Below are 16,785 nucleotides of genomic sequence, written 5' to 3'. Positions count from 1 at the left end.
TGTCCATTTGGTGCCTCTTCTGTAGGGATGTAGGGATGTAGAAGAACTCACAGGTGGTGCGAACTCTGGAGAGATTAGTTCCACTGTCAGATGGTATCTGTCTTCCATGAAGATGACTTTGCTGCCTCATAATGGAAGATTTTATTGTCTCTAAAAATATTATTAGCAATGTAAGCTAAATATTCATTGTCTTTCTCTTATTCTCAAAGATAGTAACTGCAAGTTGATACAGTAGAAAGATTACTAAGTTGGAATCAAAAAGACTTGAATTCTGGTGTAACTCTGAGTTTTGGTTAACTATTGTTGCATAATATTGTACCAAAACTCAGTGGCTTAAAACAAACAAACAAAAAAACCCACCTTTATTACTTTACATAATCTGTGTAGGTCAGAAATTGAGTGGCTTATCTGAATGGTTTTGGTTTGTATTCATTTCTCTAGGGTTGTTTTAACAAAATACCACAATCTGAGGCACTTAACATAGTAGACACTATCTCAAAGTTTTGGAAGCTAGAAGTCCAGGATCAAGTCATTGGCAAGGCAGTGCTCCCACTAAAACTCATAGGAGAAAATGCTTTCTTGCCTTTTTGATTTTCTGGTGTGTGTCTGCAATCTTCAGCATTCCTCAGCTTGTAGATGCATCACTCTGGTCCTGCCTCCATTGTCCTGTGATCATCTTCTGGCAGGTGTCTGCATCTGACTCTGTTCAGATTTACCCTTTTTTAAAAGGATGCCAGTTACGTTGGATTAAGGTCCACCTTATGACATCACTGAAAGCTGATCAGATCTACAAAGACCCTATTTCCAGATGAAGTCACATTCACAGGTACTGGGTATTGGGACTTCAACATATCTTTTTGGGGGAATAAAACTCAACTCATAACAGGACTTTCCTGAAGTTGCAGTCAGGATGTTGGCCAGGTCTGCAGCCATCTGAAATCTTGATTGGGGCTAGCAGATCATGACTAGTGTGAAAGACTAGGATATGCCACTCCAAAATACGTCTCTTTGGCATAAGGATTATTTTGAGACATAAAAATCACAGGAGAAGCTCTGAAGACAGAATAAGTTACTCTTTTGTGAGAGAAATTGACATTTGTAGAGGAACTCTTACTTGTAAGGATCTCTCCCTTTCTGTACCAGGAAGAGAAGGGTGACTCTTAATCACAAGATCCCTTAAAAACGGATAAGGCATGGATTTAAATCTGAATAACAAATCTTAACCTGGTTTATCATACTTTTCCTGGTCACCTTCCCATAGCTTGCTCAGAAACCCAAGTTCCCCTTTCCTTTGTTTTAGCCCAAGTTGGATTTAACCCAAGTTCTAACCACCTCTTTAAGTTACTCATCCCTGAGTCTCCCATGGATATATGAGATGTACATGTTAATAAACTTCTGTTTTCTCTTGTTAGTCTTTCTTTTGTCATGAAGCCCCAGTTGAGAACCTAGAAGGGTAGAAGGAAAGTATTTTTTTCCTTCCCTATGCTGGTATTCCTGTTGTCACAGGAAACCTCATCCCCACCCCCCACCCCCCCCAACACACACTGGGCCTTACTAGCGGCTGCTAGAGTTTCCTCACAACATGGCAGCTGACTTCCTTCAAAATAGCCAGTCCAAGAGAAGGCAGAGTAGAAGCAGTAATATCTTCCATGATCAAATTTGGAATCACACACCGCCAATTAATTCCACCACATTCTGTTTGTTGGAAGTGAGTCACTAAGTCTAGCTCACGTTCATGGAGAGGGAAATTAGATTATCTTTTGAAAGGAGGTGTGTCAAAGAATTTGTGAATATATTTTAAAATCCCCCTACTTTGCTATTTAGTAGCGGTGTGTTCTTGGGAAAGCCATGCTGTGTTTGGACCTATGATGTCAACTCAATTATTCTGCAGTTTGGAACACTATTTGGCTATTTTGTATACTGGGATGACCATAGTCCCAATCAAAGAATCAGAGCTGAGAGGGCCTTAAACACGCTTTCTTCTAAATATTTCATGTTGCACATGAGAGTTCTAATCCCGAAGCAACAAAGTCATAGAGCAAGTGTTTCACCTACCTTTCCAGAATAGTTAGATGAGGGATTTCCCATCTTCTCTTAAGGCCTATGGAAGTGCTTTCTTACTCTGTCAGGCTCAACATGTCCATTTTTCTCCCTAGTGCTAGGGGTAGACATTAGGCTCAACACTGGCTATGGCAATGGTCTCATGAAGTTTATAAGTCAAGGTTAAGTGAAGAAACAAACAAAGAACAACAACAAAAAACCACTAGTTATTTCAAGCACAGGGGATTTAATATCTGAATTACAAGTTTTTACAAAATCATGGTCTGATGGTTAGTTTTATGTCAGCTTGACTAGGCCAAGGGATGCCAACATATCTGTTAAAACATTTCTGGGCATGCCTGTGAGGGTGTTTCTGCAAGAGACTGGCATTTGAATCAGTAGGCTAAAAATCACCCTCACCAATGTGGCATCATCTAATCCACTGAGGGCCTGAATAGAACAAAAAAGTGGAGGAATGGGATATTTGTTCTCTGCCTAAGTTGAGGTATCTACCTTCTCCTGCCTTTAGACATTGGTGCTCTTGCTTATCAAGCCTTTAGACTAAGACCAGGACTTACACCATTGGTGGAAGATCATGGTACTTCTCAATCTCTGTAATCTCATGTGAATGATTTGAGAACAAAGGAGAAGGAAAAGAGGGAGAAGGTAGGGGTAATTGAATGAACATAGTTAATAGGAGAAAACACATAAACATTTTAATGGCCACAGTCACCAAACTGTGGAAAGAATCAAGATGGCCTTCAATGGATGAATGGATGAAGAAGATACTTTCCGTAGATACAATGGAGTATTATGCCTCCACCAGAAAGGATGAATTCCCAACTTTTGTATCAACATGGATGGGACTGGAAGAGATTATGCTGAATGAAATAAGTCAAGCACAGAGAGAGTCAATTATCATATGGTTTCACTTCCTTGTGGAAGTTAAGGAATAACATGGAGGACATTAGGAGAAGGAAAGGAAAAGGAATTGGGGGAGATTAGTGGGGAAGATAAACCATGAGAGACTATGGACTCTGAGAAACAAACTGAAGGTTTGGGAGGGGAGGAGGTGGGGGGTTGGGTGAGCCTGGTGGTGGGTATTATGGAGGGCACGTATTGCATAGAGCACTGGGTGTGGTGCATAAACAGTGAATTTTGGAGCACTGAAAAATAAACAAACAAACAAACAAAACAATGTTCTTGAAAATGAAACACTGGGTTACAAGGTTGGACTGGAATACGTCCTGTTCTCCTTCAAAGAACCTTTTAAGACATAGGCAGACTCTGAAAATGATGCTTAAGTAAAAAACAGATAAATAAGTCATGCCATTAAAAAGGATATCACAAGCTAGTTAAAAACCAATCCAGAATCAAGTGAAATTTCAAAGTATAGGATAATGGCACTCAATAAGAGAACTCTTCAACTAAATTGACCCAGATAGTTGATTGTCATGCGATTTGAAGAAGAGCAAGCTGAAAATCAGTTTCTTTATTACATAAACCTCCCTAGACCACTCTTCAGAATTATTATCTGCACTAGTTCTGGTGCTGAGGGATCTTCTGTCCCTTATAAATGGTTTGTAACCCCTGTCCTCACCAACAAGAAAGGCACAAAGAGCCTGAAGACTCACTGACAGTTCTCAGTCCTTCATTCACATATCAAAGTTGTGTTGAGTTCTTAATAAGCAAAAACACTGAATCAGATGCTGGGAGTGTATGCAGACAAGGTCTTTGCCTTCAGAATTTTACAACTCAGGTAGTAGGTCAGCAGGTGGGGTTCATAATCACTAGCAACCACTGAAAGACTGTAAACACTCACCAGAAGGGGTTGTGGGCATGGTAGTGGTAGCAAAGTGTCAGGTTATAGCCAGAAAGATTAGTTATCATGTTATGTGACTGTGAGCATCTTAAGTCTTGAATTGAATTGCGTGATGTGGTATGATCTTGCGCTGGCACTCTCAATCTTCATTTCATCTCACTTCTATTTAGATCCCCTAGGAAATGTAAGTGAACATTTCCCAGACTCCCTTGTGGCTAGGATTTTAGTGTGAATTGTGTTTTGGTAGTTAGAAACACTTTCAAGAGATTAAGACTTCACTAGCATAGTAAGTCAATGGTCATCTTCTTATGGGTGTGGCTGGCGGCTAAAAGCGACCTCCAAACACGGCATGTACAATGGTAGACTTCCTTCTATGTAGGCCCACTCCGTTGGTATAAGGCAGTTGTCACAGCAGGTTTTTGGTGCCTGGGTCATAGCTATAGTACTGAACATTCACCTGGCAGTCTAGTAGAGTCGTCTAGAGTTTTACTTTTCTAGCTTGTCTCTTGTGTATTAGAGTTCTTCAGAAAAACAGAAAATGTGAATTACAATAGTGCTATTAAAACAAAAACAAACTCATGCCAAGTAGATCCTCCTTGGAACTATGTGCCTAGAGTAGTTAACAACCTAATGACATACCCATTTTCACTTCCAGTAAGATCCCTCATTCTCTTTACTTCTGGACGTTATAACATTTGCATTTGTGATTTCAGTAACCCACAGAAAATGTGTTTCTGGTCTCATAGATGCCTCTTTTCTTGCTTCTCCCTTATTTCATGTGTTTCTATTGAAAGGGCAAAATAAGAACTTAAAAATTTGTTCTCAAAATGTATATGATTCAGATTTTAGATCACATCAAAAGAATTTTCCTGTGTATGCCACATAAATCAGTTCCATTTTATTTGTCTCTCCTGTTCCTACTTGAAGCTCAGGTATTTGCCTTAGTGGTTTGAGAATTTTGCATTGGAGGGTTCGAGGAATAGAAGTCTAATTTGTGTTTATGTAGCTCTATGTATTTTGGGGGAGGAGGTATGCACATATCTATGTATATGGGAGAGCGCCACAGAGTTTTGTTCTTGAAGTTGCATTTACATAGCAAGCATACTCTATTTAGGTTGTCTGTTCTTTTTTTGGCTTCTCATGCAGGGTTCGTGGAGATTTTGGGAGAGAGTATTCTAATCCCCTCCAAATTATGCTACGGTATACCCACTAGGAAGTTGACTTCAGGGTATCTGGTTGGCTCAGTGGGTTAAAGCCTCTGCCTTGGGCTCAGGTCATGGTCCCGGGGTACTGGGATTGAGCCCTGCATCGGGCTGTCTGCTCAGTGGGGATCCTGCTTCCTCCTCTCTCTCTGCCTTCTTCTCTGCCTACTTGTGGTCTCCATCTGTCAAATAAATAAATAAAATCTTTAAAAAAAAGAAAAAAAAGGAATTTGACTTCAGTCCCTAGAAAAATAGTGCCCCAAGTCTAAAAAACTGTACTTCGCATCTAACATATTGATAAAATAGAAATATTAGAATCCTGGAATATCAGAACTGCATTAGATTATAAGGGATTTTCCAGTTTTATTCTCTTCCATTCACTTTACAAATGAGAAAACTGGGGTCCAGAAAGGTTAAATGATTTGTGGGAGAAAAATGAAAAAACACAGTTGGGAGAGTTGATCCATTTTTAGGGCAGCCAGGCTAGACGAATGTACTTTCCATTACAGCTCTAACTTACTCCAATGTTAAAAGACAAATAGCCTTTCATTGTCTTTCACTGCCACTCAGCAGTGGGAAAATTAATTCAAAAGGCCTGAGATATACTAAACATCAATAGTCTAGGCCTATGAGTACTTATATTAACTCATTTAGGAGAGACAGGCTATTGATAAATAGATTTGGTTGCTGCGGCAGGTGTAAATAGCTCCTTCATTGTCTTAGAAGTCAACTCTTCTTTTTAAACATGAGACGTACCTCCTGAGAGATACAATTATCACTCCTAGAAGTTACTGAAGAATTTGAGGCTTTGAAGAAAGTTTAAATAAAATTCAAAAGAAAGAACTAATATTGTGCAGCCTTGAGAGTAGGCATTCTACCCTGTGTGCCATGTGATTCCTAGGAGGAACATTGTTTTATAGATCAAGGATTCCACGTTCACACCCTATACACCAATAAATCTGAAATGTAGAGTTGTTTTTTTCTCTCTCTCTCTAAACTGAGGCTGAATTTCAAATTGGGGCAATCTCTAGATGTTTTTTTAAAAAGTGGTAAAAAGATACCGTACAAAGCAAACAAATACAAGATTTTGACAGGTCACTTAACTTCCCTAGTTCTCCAGTTCTGCACTCATATAGTTAAGGAGTTCCTGATACCTCCAGAGGAAGTGGAATAAACTGATTTATTCATTCATTTTTTCACTTACTGACTTACTCATTTTATCCACTTAATCATCCTTCAACAAATAATTGAGGCTTTTGTTTCTAAAAGTGCCCTGTTGATTATCTCACCAAGTGAGATTATGTTGTAATTATTTCCTGCCTGAACCTCTCTAGCTACCAACAGATGATAAGCCCCCTGAAGACAGGCACTTTGTCTTTCATATTCATTGAGAAGCTCTGAGGACCCAGAAGGCTGCCTGTCATATAGTACATATTCAAGCAACAGCAACTGGTGAATGCAGGTATATACCGAAGGAGCCTGCAGTGTCCTTACAGAGACGGAAAACCACAGAGGCAATACTCATTGCTGCAAGTTCTGAGCTATATCTGGAATATAGATTCCGTTTTAAGGTAGCTAACAAGGAGAGGCATTGATGCTAGCTTGATGGAATCAGGAAGAAAGTATTAAGACTTTATAAAAACTGTGAGGTAAGTGCTCTTCTATTCACTTGTATGGGTAAGGGAATACTCTGAAGACTGAAGGATCTCCCAGTCAGGAAGTACTGAATCTGGGTCTTGAACTCCTGCATGTATCCAGACCTCCCCGCTTCACCCTGGCCCCCAGGCTGCCATGGCCTCTCCCCAGGAAGTGCACAGGTCCCTCTGTCCTCAGGATGTGGCCAGGAGCTCTGCGAACATCTGAATCACTTGAGATGGAAGAGGGTTTGTGTGTGTCGGAGCTGATCGAATGCTTCCAGGGTTATTCTCCTTTATTTCAGGTGGTCCTCCTGAAGGCAGGCAGTCTGATAGGTACATCATTCTTGTATCCCTATTTTAGATTGTCCACATAATGGCCAATACTGTTTCTTTTCTTCATCTCTTTTATCTTTTTTTTTTTTTAACCTTCAGGTATATTATTGATTGATGGATCCGTAAAGTGCCTTTTCTTCTCATTTTCTGATTATAAAATAAAAGTATTTGAATTCCAAAAATAAGATTTGTGTTTCCACCCTCTTTCCTTGCAATTATATCTTCTGTTTTGATCCCTCGTGCTTCAGATATCCTTTCAGTGGTTTCAAAAGGTTACTTCAATGCCATTGGTTACCAATTTAATGATGGCTTTTCAGTTTTCTACCCACTGGATCAAAATGGTAACCGACCTTTGTCTCTGCCATAAATCCCATCAAAGTGTTTACATCTACCCCCAAATCTCTTTTAAATGCAAATAAATAAGTTCCGCAGACACAAACACCACGTGGATCGTTAACTGCAGCCTGCAGACTGTTCCAATCGTTAACTTCAGCTTGCAGAGATTCTTGACAAAAAAAGAAGAAAAAAGAAAGAAAGTGTGGATGGTTTCTTTAATGAGGTTTTCCCTCTCATTTATCAAGGATGGCATAGCTTTGCCCAGCTGGCCTGGTTTGAAGATTGGAAAATAGCTTAATCTGATTCACGCAGAAGACCTTTGTAGCAGGTGAAGAAGTACATGTATTAAGGTGTATGTTTCTTTGATTTATTTTTTTAACCCATGCCCTTTGCCATGGGTCAGGCTTAGGGTTTATAATAAAGATGATTAAAGGGCACAGAATATTTGGCCATTTGAGTCAATGTCTTATTAAATAGAAAATATATTTTTTCTGGGACGCCTGGGTGGCTCAGTTGGTTAAGCAGCTGCCTTCGGCTCAGGTCATGATCCCAGGGTCCTGGGATCGAGTCCCACATCAGGCTCCTTGCTCGGCAGAGAGCCTGCTTCTCCCTCTGCCTCTGCCTGCCTCTCTGTCTGCCTGTGCTCGCTCGCTCTCTCTCCCTCTGTCTCTGACAAATAAATAAAATCTTTAAAAATATATATATATATATTTTTTTTTTCTTTCTGATTATTTCTTAAATGTCCTCCCTGTCAGGATCGTTGGGCAAGTGTTAGAGTGGAATCTTGGGGCTGGAGAGCCCTTAGAAATTCTCCAGTTTGGACCCTCCCCGCACTTCCTAGATGAAACTCCTCAGACATTTACACTCACTCGGTGGCTTGACCACCTTCTCAGATGGGGGCGCCTGCGGGACCAGAAAGCAGGTCTTCCCATTCTTGCTTTACAATGCTAGAATGTATTCTAGCTTTGTAGAATTCCCACTGCTTTACAATGGTGAGTCAGGCATAGAAAAGGTTGTGGTATTTCCTTCTTGGAGGGTGAGATATACAGTACAGTTGAAAAATCTTTTTGGTTTGGTTTCTTTAGATAAGGATGCACAAAAAGCCCAGCTCAAATGGGCTTAAGTGAAAGAAAAAAAAAAAAGAGAGAGAACTTAGTGGTTCATCAAACCTCAAACTCTGGAGCTTAACATGGATGCAGGTCCCTCAATTTCTGATGTCCTCCATGGTGTGGTTTCTCTGTAGGCTTCCTGCAGTGGTTAGTGGCAGTCCTCAGTGCCAGGGCTACCTCCTCCCAGGTACAAATCCAAGGCAAAAGAGAATGCCTTTCTTACTCAGCAGTTTGAACTCATACCCACTTTCAAACATCATGACGACCCAGGAGAATGAGATGCTTTCCATGGACAGACCTGCATCACACATGCTCTTGTGGAGCCAGGAACATCATCAATTCTAATAGAAGCACTGGAAGTGAGGACGATGATTCTCTAGAGAAAGACTGTGGTATGTTTCCTTCAGGAAGGTTGAGAGGATGTGGACAGAACAAACAACAAATAATGACAAATGGCATTTTATGGCCGTTTTTTCAGAAGTTAACATCTTCCTTTCCTTTGTTCATTTGTAAATTTCTGTCAGCTTTAGCCCAGCAGAATCATAAATATGCAAAGAATAGTTAAAGTCCTGTGGGAAAGGAGTGTGCTTGAATATGATAATGATCCTTTCATTAAAGTGCAAGTTATTATTTTAGAAAAAATACATGGTGAAGTTTTAAAGCAGTGACGAGTTGACCACCATTAGGCTACAGAACTCAGTGTGCACAGACAGAGGTCTCTAGAGGAGAGGAATTTTGTCAAGCTCTGCTGACTCATTCTTCCCCCACAGCTCACAAGTACTCCTCAATGAATATTGCCACAGTATAGGGGGCATCCTAGCATTCGACTATGCAGAATCTCCTCATTATTCTATAATACTCCAGCACACAGAGAACAAGTCATCACATCCTGATTAGGAAATTGTCAGTCTCCCTTTTCTTTTCTGTCTTGTTGAATAGCTAAAAAGAAATTTAGATTTAGTTTGACCTCAGAAAGATCCAGTGGGCTTGACAGGAGTCTTCTTGGTTTTTTCATAGTGTCTTAGATCTCCAAGCCTGTTCTGGTTTGGTGGGGTGTACCCTCTGAGTCTTGGTATTTCAAAGTCTTTTTTTTTCCTTTTTGTGCTGAGGATGAGAGGAAGAAATTGTGTGGCCACAGGGGGATGTTATCTGAGGTGTTCTATTTGGGAACTGGTGGGGGCTCTGGAAAATGAACCCCATCCATGTCTTCAGGATGAAAATGGCTTCGCATGCCTCGGGTCCATGCTACTGTTTGTGGTATTACTTTCAAATGCGAAGCTGAGAATGAGTCATTGCCGCTGCCTTCGGCTCGAGTCATGATCTCAGGGTCCTGGGATTGAGTCCCGCATCGGGCTCTCTGCTCAGTAGGGAGCCTGCTTCCTCCTCTCTCTCTCTGCCTGCCTCTCTGCCTACTTGTAATCTCTCTCTGTCAAATAAATAAATAAAAATCTTAAAAAAAAAACAAAAACCCACCTGGAACTATCCAAACAGGTGTGTGTCTGTGCTGATCAGCTCTCATTTCCACACTCACAGAGCTCTCTGGAATTGGAATGGATACAATAGTGTTATTTAACCCATTCAAATATCCATTAATTAGCAAGTAGGTCTGTGTACTTATAGCACACATTCTGTTTGTTAAGTAATCTTGTATGCAGATAATATTCTCCAGCTAGGTTGACCCTCTGTGAGTGAGAGGTGGGTGAGAAGTTGAATACCATAATAGCAACATGTGCCCAAAGCATCCCTTTTCCTGTGAAATCTCTCATTTGGGCACAGCATGAATATACTTTTACTATTCAGCCAAAAATGGGAGATTTGCTTGAAGCCTTTGATTAATGCAAATAATTGCTGCACTAGAGCATGTCTGATGCTTGGGAGGCCATTAGTGGCGCACAGCTGCCATCAACTAGGAACAGGCTGCGCATACAAAGATGATTCATGGACTGATTCTGTGGCTGGAGCATACTGAGGGCCCTCCCATTTGGTCTAGATAACTCTTAGGGTTGAACAGTATGTGCATGGGGGTGGGGATACGGGTGGCTGGGAAAGAGTGCCAGCAGAGGTGGCAGAGCACAATGGGCACTAAAGGAAAAGTCTTTAATAACAACTTCTTTTATTATAATTCTGGTACATGATAGTTGATCTATTTTGTCTTAGAGTCTTACAATGTGGTGGTAAATAAGGGAGTATTCCTTGCCTTCATTTTCCCACTAAGGAAAATAAGGACCATGAAAATGAATGACTTGATCAGAAATCACAGTGATGACAGATGGTAGAATTAGGACGCAAATCAAGACCGTCTGAATCAAAGTCCACTGTTCTTCCTACTCCACCAAGTAGTACCATTAGTCTTTGGCTGGACATACAGATTCATGTGACTTCATCCCTTAAAGAGCATGGTTGAAGTGATGGGGCATGAGGAGTAGGTGAAAGGTATCTAGTTTCTGAATGGATATTGAATGTTGTGCCCCCAAATAAATATCCAACTGGCCAAATTTGAATGTTATTATTTATAAACCATAGGCTTAGTTGCATGGGTCATCCATGTGCAGTTCTTGGCAATTACCTTGAAACCTGTAACGTGACTAGTCAGTCCAGCAAAATGTATTCATTTCTGGAAAGGATGATATTAATCAAGTTTTCAGAGACAAGTATGATAAATTATTAGTTTGCTGTAAGAAATATAAGATCGGGAAGGATAGGATGGTCCCGTCTCTTCCTGTACACATGCTGCATAGAATGATGTTTTTTTGGTGTGTGTATTATTTTTTTCACAATTTTTCCCTTTTTTCCACCTTTGCCGTGATTGGCTTGAAAGCAAAATATATTTATCTGCTCTTACTGACTTTGGGCTTTGCCCTGTGATGTGACTTGGCCAAGGACTGTTAGGGGCATGCTGTACAAAACATGAAATTCAAAGCTTTAAACGTGCTTTTGTGGTTTGACTTGCACTTGTATACCTGCCCTGAATAATGAGAAGAATATGCCCAAGTAGTTATGCTCCTTTGTGTCTGAATCCAGGAATGAGAGACACATGCAACAGATCTGAGCCCAACCTGAAGTCTAAAATAGAACAATCACACCCAATCCAAAGATCTATAAATAAGAAACAAACGTTTGTTACTGAAATCTGCTGAGGTTTTTGCATTGTTACGGAGCATTGTATAATAATAGCTGGCCGATACAGATGTCAAGTCACAATCAGAAGAATACTGCTTGGTGCACCCTGATGTTTATAGTGGCATTATCAACAATAGCCAAACTATGGGGAGAGCCCAATTGTCCATTGACTGATGGATGAGTGGGTAAAGATGTGGTGTATATACACAATGGAATATTATTCAGCCATCAGAAAGAATGAAATCTTGCATTTGCAATGATGTGGATAGAGTTAGAGTGTATTATGTTAAGTGAAAAAAGTCAGAGGAAGACAAATACCATATATGATATGTGTGGAATTTAAGAAAGAAAACAGATGAACATAGAGGAAGGAGGGAAAGAGAAAAAGGAGAGAGGGAAACAAGTCATAAGTGATTCGTAATGATAGAGAACGAAATGAGGGTTGATGCAGGGAGGTGGTTGGAGAATGGGCTAGAAGGGGGATGGGTCTTAAAGAGAGTATTTGTTGTGATGAGCACTGGGTGTTGTATGTTAGTGATGAATCATTGAATTTGACTCCAGAAACCAATATTGCACTGTATGTTAAATAACAAAATTTAAATTGGAAGGAAGAAGGAAAGAAAGAAAGAAAGAAAGAAAGAAAGAAAAAGAAAAAGAAAGAAAGAAGGAAGGAAGGAAGGAAGATATGGCTTGAGCATGGGATAGGATCAAATGGTTGAAGGCCTCAGTCTTCTTTATCTCCTGCACCAGGACGTATCTACCGCCAGACCCAGATGGAATGAGTCATTGCGTCTGATCACCTTCTCTCCTGAGTGAGCGCTCCTATGATCAACTTTCGTTTCCTTTGTGGCTATGGTTTACTAACTCCTCTTCTGATCAACCTAGTCTTATTTTTTTTTTTTTTGAAAGACAAACACTTTTAAGTGAATTCACCTACCTCTTCTGTGTTTACTTTAAAGTTGTTGTTACAGAAAGTAACCATATTTCCTTGATTGCCAGTTGGAGAAGGGTTTGTTTCATTTGATTCTCTTTATAGCAAAATATATTATAGTTAAGTCTAGCCCATTTGGTAGGTGTGAAGGAAGCCTCTGCTAGGCTATAATCATGGTTAAAATTAAACTACAGTTAATACTACCCTTTTAAAAATTATTGTTTAGAAATAATAATACCCCAGTTGCGATTAGCACATTTAATACTGGATCTTGTTTTCTAAATACCATTCCCCATTCAAAGCAATGAAAGCTCATCAGAGGAATAGCTAATTCCACATTTGGGGCAGGGGACAGTATTAGCAAGGGGCATGTTGTGCTCTAAGACAAAGAAACACTCAAAGACCAACAGGAGCACATCTGAGAACTCAGGAGCCAAGTCTTTGGGGGCTGCCACTGGTCCAAATTTTTGGCAGTTTGAACATCAAAATTGTTATAAGAATAATAATTATAATTACATTGAAAACATTGAGTAAACAAAAATCATGAATCCAGACTAAGGGAGAGAGTTCTTTGACAATATTGGAGGTGGTTATTATATAAGCTCTTTACTCTGAAATGTAGTGATTAAAAATAAAACAATAAAAATAAAGGATTTTACTTCGTGCTTTTAGAAGGAACTGTGGTTCATCCCCGCTTGTTGAGGAGAAGCTCTTCTTTACCGAAAAATAAAAAATAAAAAAAATCCCACAACTAAATGTAGAAGAATGGTGGGATTAGAAAATCACCATTCTCCAGTCCCTGGTGAAAGTCTTGATTTGGACCTGCATGGGTAAATGGAGGAGAAAATTATTAGGTGAGAGGTTGTTGGCATATGGGATATTTAAACGACACCAAAGGAACAGCCCCCAGTTTGCTGATTGTAAAGGGAGAACATAACTTTATCATCAGGAGATGCAGCAGGGATGATACACATACTCTTATTAACCCTAGGACAACCTAACTTATGTGTCTCTGCTGTGATGGAGTCTGAAGACACAGCATTTCCTATAAATTCTCTCGCCCCAAATAGTTAATCTGAGCCCACTCAATGTTTAGATCAAAGTTCCAGTTTATAACAAGTGAAGGGAGTAGAGAAGCAAGTTAATGCTCTGAGAAAATATTAAGTCAAATCTAGGATGTGGAACCATCTACCGTAGAAATGTTGATATCTCTTCAAAAAATCAGTGTCATGAGGAACACATAGATGGGTGAATTGCTGCAGGATAAAAGAACCAAAGGGACAGAACAAATGCAATGTGAGAACCTTGATAATCCATGTAAAAAAAAAAATCTTTAAAAGCCATATTGAGCATGATAGGAAAATTAAATATGCACCGGGCCATAGACGATATTATGGAATTCCTGTGATTTTCTTAGGTGTGATAGTAAAATTATGTTTATGTAGAAGAATGTACATTTTAGGAGCTTCACATTGAAGTATTTATGGATAATGTATTATGTCATCTGCAATTTACTTTTGAATGATCTAGGAAAAAACCCCCAAAGTACGTATATACACATATATTTATAGATAAAGCAAATATGAAGACTATAAATGATTGTTGACTCCAGGTAACAGTTAAATTTATATTCATTGGACCTACTTCTTAAAGCTACTCCATATGTTTGAAATTTTTCATAATATGAAGTTGGAAAAAATAAGGACTTTTAGCTGTTTTTAGTGATTTTAATGATTTTCAAATGTCTATATTATTGACAAGCTCTTCTATTAGATTTTAGTGAAGTGTAAACTACATTAATGCCACCACTAATAGTGTAGATTTCTCTATTATAGAATTTATTTCTTTGCTATTAATAGTAATTTCCAGGCAAGATGAGGTGTGAGGAGATCCACCCTTTAGTAACACTGGCTTATGTTTTTCTTTCTGTGACTATCATGCCAGAATCCCAAAGAAAACCCATTTAGCCCTCATGTCACCCTTAATCAAATTTGAGAGGATGTTGTATTTCTTTTCTCAGAACCATTTGAGTAAGAGTTAGAGTCCATGTAAAAGAAAGCTTGTTTGCAAAACTCATACGTTAGAGCTGTTATGTGCCATTTTGAGGATTTGAGGGAGCATACAGACCTTTTTTTTTTTTTTTTTAATGGGCTTAGTGTTCAAGTGATTTGATTTAGGGATCCAATGAGATGAAAAACCTATGAAAATTCATTCCAGGAAACGATGCAGATCAAGATTAATTTTTATACCATCTCAGGGGCCTTGGTGTGAACATGAGTATAAAATTCTGCCCTGGCAAACTTTTGGGAACACTATGCATTAACTAGGGCAGAAGAATCTGAATGAAGGATGTCATGGTTTTCCATATATGTGGTTCCTTTAGTGCTTTCTTGTTTGTGGTCTGCATGTGTGTGTGTACGTATGTGTGTGTGAGCATGCACGCGTATATGGTCTATACATGTTCCCTTCCTGATGTTATTCCTCGTCCTCCCTTCTATCCTACTGCAGCACAGCTCAACTCACTCATTCCCTCTCCTTCCCCCTCCCAATCTGTTTCCCCTCCTCTAGCTGGCCTCCCGCTGTCAGTCATTATATGCCCTAGCATTCTTGAGAGTCTGGCATCTTGGCAAGGCTTTCCTGTCACTCAGCTTCACTGGGGACTGGATTTCTTGGAGAAAATTGAATCTGCAGACAATCCAGAAGGGCATGGTTAGGCCTGTTATCACGTCCCTGCTGCTTTGGTCCCTGTAGCAAGGGAAGAAGAATTCAGAGGCCTAACTCTGGGGCCGGTAAGCAGGAGTTTTCAAGTGAGACCTAACTACCTGCAAAAAGAGCCACCTTGGGAGGAGTCAAGATGGCGGAGAAGTAGCAGGCTGAGACTACTTCAGCTAGCCAGAGATCAGCTAGATAGCTTATCTAAAGATTGCAAACACCTGAAAATCCATCGGCAGATCGAAGAGAAGAAGAACAGCAATTCTGGAAACAGAAAAAACAACCACTTTCTGAAAGGTAGGACCGGCGGAGAAGTGAATCCAAAACGAGGGGAAGATAGATGCCTGGGGGAGAGGCCGGCTCCCGGCAAGCGGCGGAGCAACGGAGCACAAAATCAGGACTTTTAAAAGTCTGTTCCGCTGAGGGACATCGCTCCAGAGGCTAAACCGGGGCGAAGCCCACGCGGGGTCAGTGTGGCCTCAGGTCCCGCAGGGTCACAGAAGGATCGGGGGTGTCTGAGTGTCTCAGAGCTTGCGGGTATTGGAACGGGACAGCCGGCTACAGAGACAGAGCCGACAGTAAGCTCACAGCTCGGTGTTACCTTGAACCGGTCGCAGGCTCGGTGAGCTCGGAGTGCGGCCGGAGGTCAGGCAGACGGGAGTAACCGGGCGCTGTTCTCTGAGGGCGCACTGAGGAGTGGGGCCCTGGGCTCTCGGCTCCTCCGGGCCGGAGACCAGGAGGCTGCCATTTGTATTCCCGTCTTCTGGAACTCTACGGAAAGCGCTCAGGGAACAAAAGCTCCTGAAAGCAAACCCGAGCGGATTACTCACCCCGGCCCCCGGTAAGGGCGGTGCAATTCCGCCTGGGGCAAAGACACTTGAGAATCACTACAACAGGCCCCTCCCCCAGAAGATCAACAAGAAATCCAGCCGAGACCAAGTTTACCTACCAAGGAGTGCGGTTTCAATACCAAGGAGAGCAGCAGAATTCCAGAGGAGGAGAAAGCAAAGCACGGAACTCATGGCTTTTTCCCTGTGATTTTTTTTAGTCTTGAAGTTAATTTTTTTCTTTTTCATTTTTTGTTTTTTTTCTCGCCTTCTAGTAAAGTTTTTTTTTAACTTTTACCTTTTTCTTTTTTAACGTTTTTTAACTAGTTTATCTAATATATATATTTTTTCTTTTTTATATTTTTCTTATTTGTTTTCTTTTTTTAAATTCTTTTCTTTTCTTTTTTTTCTTTTTTCTTTTTTTTTCTTTCTTCCTTTTTGAACCTCTTTTTATCCCCTTTTTCCCCCCTCATGATTTGGGATCTCTTCTAATTTGGTTAAAGCATATTTTCCTGGGGTTGTTGCCACCCTTTTAGTATTTCACTTGCTCCTTCATATACTCTTATCTGGACAAAATGACAAGACGGAAAAACTCAACACAAAAGAACAAGAGGCAGTACCGAAGGCTAGGGACCTAATCAATACAGACATTGGTAGTATGTCAGATCTAGAGTTCAGAATGACAATTCTCAAGGTTCTAGCCGGGCTCGAAAAAG

Source organism: Mustela erminea, chromosome 6 (assembly GCF_009829155.1).
Source record: "Mustela erminea isolate mMusErm1 chromosome 6, mMusErm1.Pri, whole genome shotgun sequence".
Classification (NCBI taxonomy): domain Eukaryota; kingdom Metazoa; phylum Chordata; class Mammalia; order Carnivora; family Mustelidae; genus Mustela; species Mustela erminea.
This window is presented reverse-complemented; position numbering follows the sequence as displayed.